The sequence below is a fragment of the Phoca vitulina genome, unplaced genomic scaffold, assembly GCF_004348235.1.
Source record: "Phoca vitulina isolate PV1807 unplaced genomic scaffold, GSC_HSeal_1.0 scaffold33, whole genome shotgun sequence".
Taxonomy (NCBI): domain Eukaryota; kingdom Metazoa; phylum Chordata; class Mammalia; order Carnivora; family Phocidae; genus Phoca; species Phoca vitulina.
Window position 1 is genome coordinate 2,247,480 of NW_022589736.1, and position 10,891 is coordinate 2,258,370.

Sequence of the window (10,891 nt, forward strand, 5' to 3'; positions counted from 1 at the left end):
CACACTTGGATGTTATAGAGAATGAAATTCCTCAGAAAGAAGATACATTTATATATTCAAGTATAAACTAGGTTTCATCAAAATTTAAAACTTTTGCGCTTCAAAAGACACTATTAGTCGGGGCACCTCGGTGGCTCAGTCGGTGAGGTGTCTGCCTTCGGCTCAGGTCATGATCCCAGGGTCCTGGGATCGAGTCCTGCATTGTGCTCCCTGCTCAGCAGCAGTCTGCTTCTCCCTCTCCCTCTGTGATCTTAGTCTCACTCGTTCTCAAATAAATAAATAAAATTAAAAAAAAAAAAAAAAGACACTGATAGCAAAACTAAAAGACAAGACACAGACTGGGAAAAGATATTTGCAAATAATATATCTGATAAAGGACTTGTATCCAGAATGTATAAAGAACACTTACAATTCAACAAGACAAACAGCACCATTTTTCTTTAATGGGCAAAACATTTAAACAGACATTCTACCAAATAAGATAGACACAAGAAAAGCACATGAAAAGATGCTCAAGATCATGAGTCATTACGGAAATGCAAATTAAAATCACAATATTGGGGTGCCTGGGTGGCTCAGTCGGTTGAGTGTCTGCCTTCAGCTCGGGTCATGATCCCAGGATCCTGGGATGGAGTCCCACATCGGGATCCCACGTTCAGCGGATAGTCTTCTTCTCCCTCTGCCCCTCCCCCCACTCGTGCTCTCTCAAAAAATAAATGAAATCTTTAACAAAAAAATAAAATAAATGAATAAAAAGATAAAAAGGATTGAAGAGAAAGTGACAAATACTGCAAAGACGATCTAATATATGAATAACAGAAGCCCCAGAGAAGAAAAATCAAAGCAAAGGTATAGAACAAATATTAAAACTATATTTAAGAAAACTTTAAAATAAAAAAAAATTTTTCACTGCATGTTGAAACACTACCTAAGGTACCAAGTACCAACTCCGGACCCCAGAAGACCCTATTCCAGGACTTGCTCTGGTGAATTTCCTGGACTTTAAAGGGAAAAACCCTCTGAATAGCTACGCAAACTTCAACTGACTTTACAAAAGAAAATCTGATTATCATTAAACTGTTCAGCAGCAATACCAAGTAATAAGGAATGTTCCAATGCCATCGTCTGAAGTGTTGTTACGGACAGGCACCCTCATGCAAGTGAAAAAGGAAAGAAAGATACCAGAGTGAAGGCATTAAGCAAACACCTGGTAATCCTGTATGTAAACCTGAAGCATTACTATAAAGTATCACTCACGACGTATTAAATAAAACAAAGATCACTCGTGACGTATTAAATAAGACAAAGACTTTATAATTCTGTCCAATTAACAGCGAACACCCTAGCATCCAGGCTGTGATATTTAATCCCCACTTCCCATGAAAAGAAACCAAGATCCTTGGAGACCGGCCAGGAAGTATACAAACGGAGCTCAGACTCCCCGTCACACCTCAAAGCAAAGAAGCTATCAAAGACTCACTAGTTAACATCCAATAACTCAGGAGCCATCCTGAAGAGGCCTTCACAGCCCACAAGGAGAACACGAGCACTGATGAGAATGATAACTTAGTGGACTGAAACACATCAAACATGTTTTAATCCATGAAGGCGTAATATGGTAAAAAAAAAAAAAAAAAAAAAAAAACAACTGGTCATCATTGGAGGTTACTAGTGAACCGTTTATTATTGTGAAAACTAATAAATAAAGGGAAAGAATCAAGTAGTTAGCCTGCCTTTCCTCTACAAACTGTAATTCAGGGCAAGTTTCTCTTTATAGAGCATCCCAGCTAATAAACGGGGGAGGGACAAAGGATCAAAACGTCACATCCTGCAATCCTCAATGCAGTGATGGACAGAATCAACGACGCTCAGTGCCTTCTAAAGTCATAAAAAGACCACCAGACACCATGTATCTCCTGGTGGAAGCATGCAACACCACCTAAATCAAACCTGAATCTAACTACCAATTTACAGGAAATACAATGATCAAAGCAACATGTTTCAACAATATCACATGGATGTAATCAGCAAGCCCACTCCACGAGGACCCTGACAGAGAAGTGACCTTCTGTTTTCAAAGGGAAAAAGATGGAGAGGAAGCCCTCACTAAGAGACTCAGAAGTCATGACTTAGAAGACATACCAATCTGTGACCATGTAAGGTCTTTATGGATCTTGATTCAAATAAACTGTTGTTTTATTTTTTATTTTTTTTTTTTTAAAGATTTTATTTATTTATTTGAGACAGAGAGAATGAGAGAGAGAGCACATGAGAGGGGGGAGGGTCAGAGGGAGAAGCAGGCTCCCTGCCGAGCAGGGAGCCCGATGCGGGACTCGATCCAGGGACTCCAGGATCATGACCTGAGCCGAAGGCAGCCGCCCAACCAACTGAGCCACCCAGGCGCCCAATAAACTGTTGTTTTAAATCATATTTATAAAATAATTAGAAATTTGACTACTGATCCTAGATACTGAATACTGTTTGATACTAAGATACTTAATTTTTACAGGTGTGATAATGATATTTTAGTAATTTTTTTATATACTCACTGATGTAGAGATACTTCCACCACTAGGGGCCAAGGCACATCTAAGGTTACATATATGTGGCTGACTGGCCATGACTGACAATTGCTGAGGCTGGGGGTGGGGTACTGGGGAGGCATCACACTACTCTATCTACTCCTGTATAGGCTTGGACTTTTCCATAATGAAAATTTTAAAGAGAGAGAGAAAACACAAACGAGAAAAAGGCAAAAAGAGCAAAGAAAGCAAGAAAGAGAGGACCGATGTTGGAGGGGGCAGCGAGGAAAAAAGAATGAGGCACTGGCCAGAAGACAGCTCACCTCTGACCACAAAAGGAGGCAAGGACCATCCAGGAAAGCCAGAGGATAGGAGGGTGGGGACATGTGAACACTTGGGGATGAAGTGTAGACAAGATATTTCAAAGGCAGAGAACCAGGGCTAAGGCTATGGTGGGGACAAGCCCCTGGCTGAGGCCAAACCCATTAATCTACAGCATCCACAAATGGCTCTCAGGGCCTCCTCTGCAATGGGCAGGCTGCCATGTTCAGCCCTCTTGCCACTATTTGGGTAACATAAAGCCAGATTAGAATAGGACCAGCTCAAGCTGACTGACCCTAACGGTCCAGGGCCCTCAAGCCAGAGACTGCATCTCCCTCTTCTCCCTCCATTACGTGGATAAGATGGTGGCCACCATCCCTCCATCCCAGGGCCCTGTGTGCTACTGAGATACTGGGCTTGGGAATCCACTCATCCTCTGACTTCTTGAGACAACTGAATCAGAATTATTTATAAAATGCCTCCTTCCTTATCTCAAAAACCTTCATTCCTAAAGCACATGGTATCTAGTGCTGGATATCTAGCACTAGATACCTGAACAGCTATCTAACCTGGAATCCATACTGGCCAATCTGTCCTTAAGATGTCTAAGAATTTTGGGGCACCTGTCTGGCTCTATGAGTAGAGCATGTGACTCTTTTTTTTTTTTTTTTTTTTTAAGATTTTATTTCTTTTTTGACAGAGAGAGACACAGTGAGAGAAGGAACACAAGCAGGGGGGAGCGGGAGAGGGAGAAGCAGGCTTCCTGCGGAGCAGGGAGCCCGATGTGGGGCTCGATCCCAGGACTCTGGGATTATGACCTGAGCCAAAGGCAGATGCTTAACGACTGAGCCACCCAGGCGCCCCGAGCATGTGACTCTTGATCTCAGAATCATGAGTTCAAGCCCTACACTGGGCATAGAGCTTACATTAAAAAAAAAAAAAAAAAAAAGATTTCAAAGAATTTCAACAATGAAGCTACTAATCGAACACAAAGTACCATGTTGTTCATTCTGAAACATTAACCCAATGCTTTTTAAACAAATCATTAACTAAGAGTAGGCCTTTTTACACGTTACCATGTTAGAAGATGAATCCAGTATATACATTTTTTTAAAGTGCACTTTAATTATACTTTCTTTATAGTCTAGAGAATACATCAGCTTCCATGTAGCTGATGATTGGGGATGATTCCAATTCTCTAAGCCCAAAGGACTCCATTCAGAGGCTTTTCGAAAAAACAAGGCGACTGTGAAAAGAGCCTGCCCTTTCTTGCACAATCCGGCCAGAACACCAGGTCCAGGGACATAACACCAGAATGGTCAAAGCCAGCCAGTACCCTCTCCAGGATATGGATACATTAAGTTACCAGACTGCTAGCAGCAACAGACAGATAGAGCTGGCTCCTACAGGATGATTTGGAGAAATTTACTAACAAATTATATTGTTTCTGCTACAGATGTGGAGACATAAAGTCGAAGAGAAGAAACCAGAGCAAGTTTGCTAACCATAGTTAAGGCCAACTGAAGAGGCACCTCTCACAGAAATCAAGCTGAAAGCACAGCTCTTCACAAGGAGAAACTACCCCCATTTGTGCATCTTGTTGTTACTACCATACTTGAATTGTAATATTTTCAACAAAGCTTGTCTTGTCAGAAGTCATGGTGATCCCATTAAGCACCTCAAACTCACATTTACAGAACACCCCAGGCAATGAAAGTAGAGGACACAATCCTCTTAAGTGCATACGTACAGTTACCAAGAGACTACATTCTGGAACATAAAACAAGTTCCAAAAGATTTAAGAGGATTCAAGTCAACATCATTAGTCATTAGGGAAGTGCCAATTAAAACTTCAATGAAAGGGGAGCCTGGGTGGTTCAGTCGTTAAGCGTCTGCCTTCGGCTCAGGTCATGATCCCGGGGTCCTGGGATTGAGCCCCGCGTAGGGCTCCCTGCTCGGCGGGAAGCCTACTTCTCCTTCTCCCACTCCCCCTGCTTGTATTCCCTCTCTCGCTATGTCTCTGTCGGTCAAATAAATAAATAAAATCTTAAAAAAAAAAAAAAACTTCAATGGGTGCCTGGGTGGCTCAGTTGGTTAAGCGACTGCCTTCGGCTCAGGTCATGATCCCGGGGTCCTGGGATCGAGTCCCACATCGGGCTCCCCCTTCTCCGTGGGGAGCCTGCTTCTCTCTCTGCCTCTGCCTGCCCTCCCCTGCTTGTGCTCACTCTGTCTCTCTCTCTCTCTCTATGTCAAATAAATAAATAAATAAATAAATCTTAAAAAAAAAAAAAAAAACTTCAATGAGAGGCATATCTATTTGAACAGCTAAAGTTAAAAAGACTGGCCATAGGACGCCTGGATGGCTCAGTCGGCTAAGTGTCTGCCTTTGGCTCGGGTCATGATTCTGGGGTCCTGGGATCGAGCCCCGTGTCGGGCTCCCTGCTCAATGGGGAGTCTGCTTCTCCCTCTACCCCTCCCCCTGTTTGTACTCCCTCTCTCACCTATTCTCTGCCTCTCAAATAAATTAATCTAAATAAAAAAAGAAGTACTGAAATATTTGTATTTATGAATAAAATGATATGAAGTCTGGGATTTCCTTGGAAACACTGGTGGGGGCAACAAGACTTCCAGGAGCTGACAGTTTAGCAGAGCAATGGGCACACACAGGCTTATTATGTTACTGTCTCTATTTTCATACAGGCTTGAAATTTTCCATAATAGTAAGATTTTTTAAAGTGTAGAATTATATACCTTAATAAAGCAAAAAAGGAGGAGAAAGGCACAAAAAAGCAAAAAATGGGTGTGGAAGTACAAATTTGCCATGCATTTGCCCTTTTCTATTAGATTATTAAAATGATGGAAATTTTTATGTCATATAAGCTCTTTCTTGCAAAACAAAATCAAAAAAATTTTTTTAAAGTAGGCTCCACATCCAGCATGGAGCCCAACTCGGAGCTTGAACTCATGGTTGGATGCTCAACTGACTGACCTACCCAGGTGCCCCAAAACAGAATAGGTTCTGATTGACAGAACATTTTAACTGACTAAATTGTTTGAAAAAAGCCTCAGCTATATAAACCTAAAGCCTTCTGGGGCGCCTGGGTGGCTCAGGTCATGATCTCAGGGTCCTGGGAGCAAGCCCTGCATGGGGCTTCATGCTCATCAGGGAGCCTGCTTGAAGATTCTCTCCCTCTGCCCCTCCCACCACACGTGTGCATGCACACTCTCAAGTAAAAAAATAAATCTTTAAAAAATAAATAAATAAAGCCTTTTGATTATCCTAAAATCCCAGATCTATGTACTTCGAGGTATCTCCCCTCCCACTTGTGTAATTTATTAATAATCAGCTTTTCATCAGAGGAAAAACATCATCCAAGGAGGGAAACAACCTCTGATGTGGCATAAAAACCTTTTATTCAATTCAGGCGAGCAGCAGGAAAGAGAAGTGGATGGGACATTTCTGCTTCCCAGAATCACTTTTCCAGGAATCACTCCCATTCTAAGAGCCCAGCCAGAGGCAATGTGCCACCTCTCAGGTTTACTCCCAACCCTGCCCCAGGCTCCTGAGGACCCCTGGACTCCTCACCACAAGTCTCTCCCGACGCTTGAGGGAGCAGACCAGATAGGTACAGGTCACATCTGAACCACATCTCTTATGCACTGAACAAAAGAGAAGAAAAACAGTGAATATTCCATGTTTGGGGGAGGCAGTGGGACTATAATCCAAAATTTCAGCACTATGTTGGTCTTCCTTATCAAACAGTATTTCTTACAGCAATCTTACTGATCACATAGTAATTACAAGAATATCATATACAATGACTCTTACAAAATCTAAGAGGTGGGTTTAGAACTCATGTGATGCAGTAAGACAGACCCATCAGAAATAAGAGGTGCGACAGACAGATGCACAGAGGAGGCACAAGCAGACGACAGAGGTGTGCGTCTTTCCTGATGGGAACAGTGCCCACAGGCAGGACCACTGTTCCCCTCCATCACAGAAAACAACTTATACTATTAGATAAGGGTATTCCACACACAGCTCAATTATTAGCAAAAATTCTTTCTGTGATATTCCTCTGAAAATAAGTTTCAAATCCCACAAGCAGCAGGAATCAATGAGTCAATTATTCTAGGTTAAACTCTGAAGAAGTTGAATTCTTGATATTAGTAATTATAAAGAGTACAGATATGCACTTGAGACGGGGGATTTTGCTGGTTGGTTCTGAGATTTCAATGGCGATAACTGAAGGATTCTTAGAAACGTAAGGATGTTTGAGAAACTATTTTAGTGACATGCCTAATATAAAAGCTGAAAAAGCTGTGTGCTCACCAGAGTGGGCACTGGTTTGAGTTCTTAGATCTGAAAGCAAAAAGAACAACAACAACAAAAAGAAACACAAGAAGAAATGTCACAACTCTGTTCTCAGGGCCTCTGAAAGCTAGACACAAATGGCAGATGATTCCAGCTTCTTCTGAAACAGTGATGGTTCCATATGTGTATTGGTCTAGAGAACAAACCCAACAAGAGTGAGCTTCCTGGGAGTTACATTCCTAAGCCTGCAGGACAGTGTCACACCAGGACTCTGGGACCTTGGACGCAGAGCACGAGAGAGAACTTTTTACCCCAGTAGGTCTGCTTTGCACCAACTACTATGGCAAATAACTTTTTCAGGGATAATGCGTGGCAATTTATGCTTAAAGACCCTGTTCATAGATTTCTCCAAATGAGGAGAAATACTTACCTTTTAAAAAACTGGCCAGCTGAGTGAACACAAGATAAAGACTCACTGTCTCCCTAACATCTAAACCACTTTGGAATTAGTGGGTCCTGCTGGGGAAAAATGAAGTCATTTGAATAAGCCTAATGTCTAATTTGGGGCAACTTAAAAGGCAAGGCATATTTACTTCCATTTTTTTAAGATTTATTTATTTATTTTAGAGAGAGAGAGAGCGTACTCGTGCAAGCAGGAGGAGGGGCAGAGGAAGAGGGAGACAGAAAGTGGGAGAAGCAGACTCCATACTAAGTGTGGAGCCCAACACGGGGCTCAGTCCCATGACCCTGAGATCATGACCTGAGCTGAAACCAAGAGTCGGACACTCAACCTCCTGAGCCACCGAGGCGCCCCAAGGTATATTTACTTCTAAACAAATTGCAAAGTAAGACAGGCAGGTTAAATAATACACATTTTCAAACACTGAACATGCTGATTTGGAGCTCAGTTTTTCGCTTTTTCAATTTTAAGATTTTATTTAAGTAATCTCCACACCCAACGTGGGGTTTGAATTTATACAAGAGTTGCACACTCTACCGACTGAGCCAACCAGGCACCCCAGAGCTCAGTTTTTCTGCTTGAAGTACAAGAATAGCTTCCTAGATCATCTGTGATGATGGACGCAGTAACCGTCTCTTTCACGGGGAAGGCTTAGAAAATTCTAGAATGAAGGCATCGTGCTGGTCTTACATGTTAAAGGTCATTCTACATGTTCCCCAAAAGGGATGTATCACATTCAGGAATCTCTTTTGTGTCTTTTAGAAATAGGTGCTGAGGGGCGCCTGGGAGGCTCAGTCGGTAAAGCGTCTGCCTTCGGCTCAGGTCATGATCCCAGGGTCCTGGGATCGAGTCCCACGTCAGGCTCCCTATTCAGGGGGGGCCTGCTTCTCCCTCTCCCTCTGCCCCTCCCGCTTGTGCTCACTCTCTCTATCTCTGTCAAATAAATAAATAAAATATTAAAAAAAAAAAAAACAGAAATAGGTGCTGAAACATCACCAGCCATGTCCTTCCTCATCAACATTAGGAGCTTGTTCAACACCTAGCTGTAAGCACCACTGGCTCACTCTTCCTGACATGGTCAGGGATGTGGGCTGTCTCCAGCACCAGGAGCTGTTTTCTCCTTACATCTGACATCACTAGGATTTTGGCAGATTCCAACTCTTCCCACAAGTTCAACATCCACTCTGAAGATCTCCCTGGTGTGGGAAGGGTGGGCAAGGCAGGAAGGCCAGCAGGAGGCCCAGGTCTGGGGCAGACTCCTGCTGCTTCAGGGGGCACAGCAGTTCTGACTCTCCGTGTTCTTCCTTCCTTCCTTTCCTTTCCTTCCTTCCTTCCTCTTTTTTTTTTTTTTGGATTTATTTATTTGAGAGAGAGAGAGAGAGGGAGAGGAAGGGAGACAGGGGGTGTCTCATGGGGGGGGGGGTGGTGCACGGGAGCAAGCAGAGGGAGGGGCAGAGACAGGGAGAGAGAGAATCCCAAGCAGACTCCCTTCTAAGTGTGGAGCATGACACAGGGCTCGATCCCAGGGCCCTGAGATCACGACCTGAGCTGAAATCAAGAGCCGGTGGCTTAACCAACTGAGCCACCCAGGCTCCCCTCCATGTTATTTCTGTTAATAGTTTTATGGAAATACAATTCACATACCATACAATTCACCCATTTAAAGAACACAATTCAGTGGTTTCTAGTATATTCACAGAGCTGTCTCCATGTTGTTTTAAAGACAATAAAATCTTGGGGGCCTAGGTGGCTCAGTCGTTAAGCGTCTGCCTTCGGCTCAGGTCATGATCCCAGGGTCCTGGGATCGAGCCCCACATCGGGCTCCCCGCTCTGCAGGAAGCCTGCTTCTCCCTCTCCCTCTCCCCCTGCTTGTGTTCCCTCTCTCACTGTGTCTCTGTCAAATGAATAAATAAAAAATCTTAAAAAAAAATAAAGACAAAAAAAACCTTAAAATGTACATGAGAATACTCCAGAAACAGTCAAAAGTGTGTGTATTCAATTTTTATGCAAACATGCTGAGGAAATAACAAAGAATTTATAAAAATAACCGAAGAACACATACATTCCACAGGTGTGTAACCACAGTAACCCGAGGAAACAGCAAGGCATTCCTGCACTTCAGGTCTGGTGTCAGGGGGGCCAGGAGGCCAGAGAAAGGGGAAGGGAGCAGCTCTTGCTAGGGCACTCCTGGTTGGAAGGCTCCCCTCCAGAGGGCTATAAAAATGTCCCCTCCATGGCTCTTCTCTGGAAAGCTACCCAAGTTCAGATCACAGAACTCCGCTCCAGCCTCCAGCCGACCCCCCATCACCTCACGGTACTCAAGAGAGAAACCAGACATGCCTCCACTCACGGCTCAGCCTAGGCCCCCGAGAGAAAGTTCTCAAATCCAGGCACCCGGTGCAAACTGTCACAGCACAGCAAGGCCTGGAGCAAACTTGCTCCCCCCCACTCTGCCCCCCGAAGACTTTTTTTTTTTTAAGATTTTATTTATTCATTTGTCAGAGAGAGAGAGGGGGAACACAAGCAGGGGGAGGAGAGGGAGAGGGAGAAGCAGACTCCCCGGCTGAGCAGGGAGCCCGATGCGGGGCTCGATCCCAGGACCCTGGGATCATGACCTGAGCCGAAGGCAGATGCTTCACTGACTGAGCCACCCAGGCGTCCCTATCAGAAGCCCTTCTATTTACTCTTCAATTTTCGGTGGTTTGGGAGGGCTCATTGCCTCCATGTCTAATTAATGTGCTCCTGGTGCTATTTCTTGGCTTTTCATTTTTTTTTTTTTTTTTTAAGATTTTTTTATTTATTTGACAGAGAGAGAGAGAGCGAGAGCAGGAACACAAGCAGGGGGAGTGGGAGAGGGAGAAGCAGGCTTCCCGCCGAGCAGGGAGCCCGATGTGGGACTCGATCCCGGGACCCCGGGATCATGACCTGAGCCGAAGGCAGACGCTTAACAACTGAGCCACCCAGGCGCCCTATTTCTTGGCTTTTCAAATGTACATGCTGCATTTTAGCCTTCTGCAGAAAAATACGAGAATTCAGCACTCTCACTCCCAAGTCTGACCAGGTCTTCTGCAGCATTTACGTCACCAACTACATAAATATTTATCACTGCTGAACCACATTTAAACTATAGGAACACCTTTCTTATATAATTTTTTCCTATACTTAGCAATCTCCTTGCTTTTTATTGCCTTTATTTTCTGCATACCTATAGCTCGATCTAACCCCTCCCCAGGACTGCACACCTCCTTCAAACCACCCCCCCGGTCTAACTCC

General features: G+C 43.9%; 1 protein-coding gene across 1 annotated transcript in view; it reads right to left on the reverse strand.

Annotated features, from left to right (window-relative positions):
- The window catches only part of RAB11FIP3 (RAB11 family interacting protein 3), an 80,033-nt gene that overhangs the window by 40,811 nt on the left and 28,331 nt on the right, over positions 1 to 10,891 (reverse strand). The window lies entirely within an intron of this gene.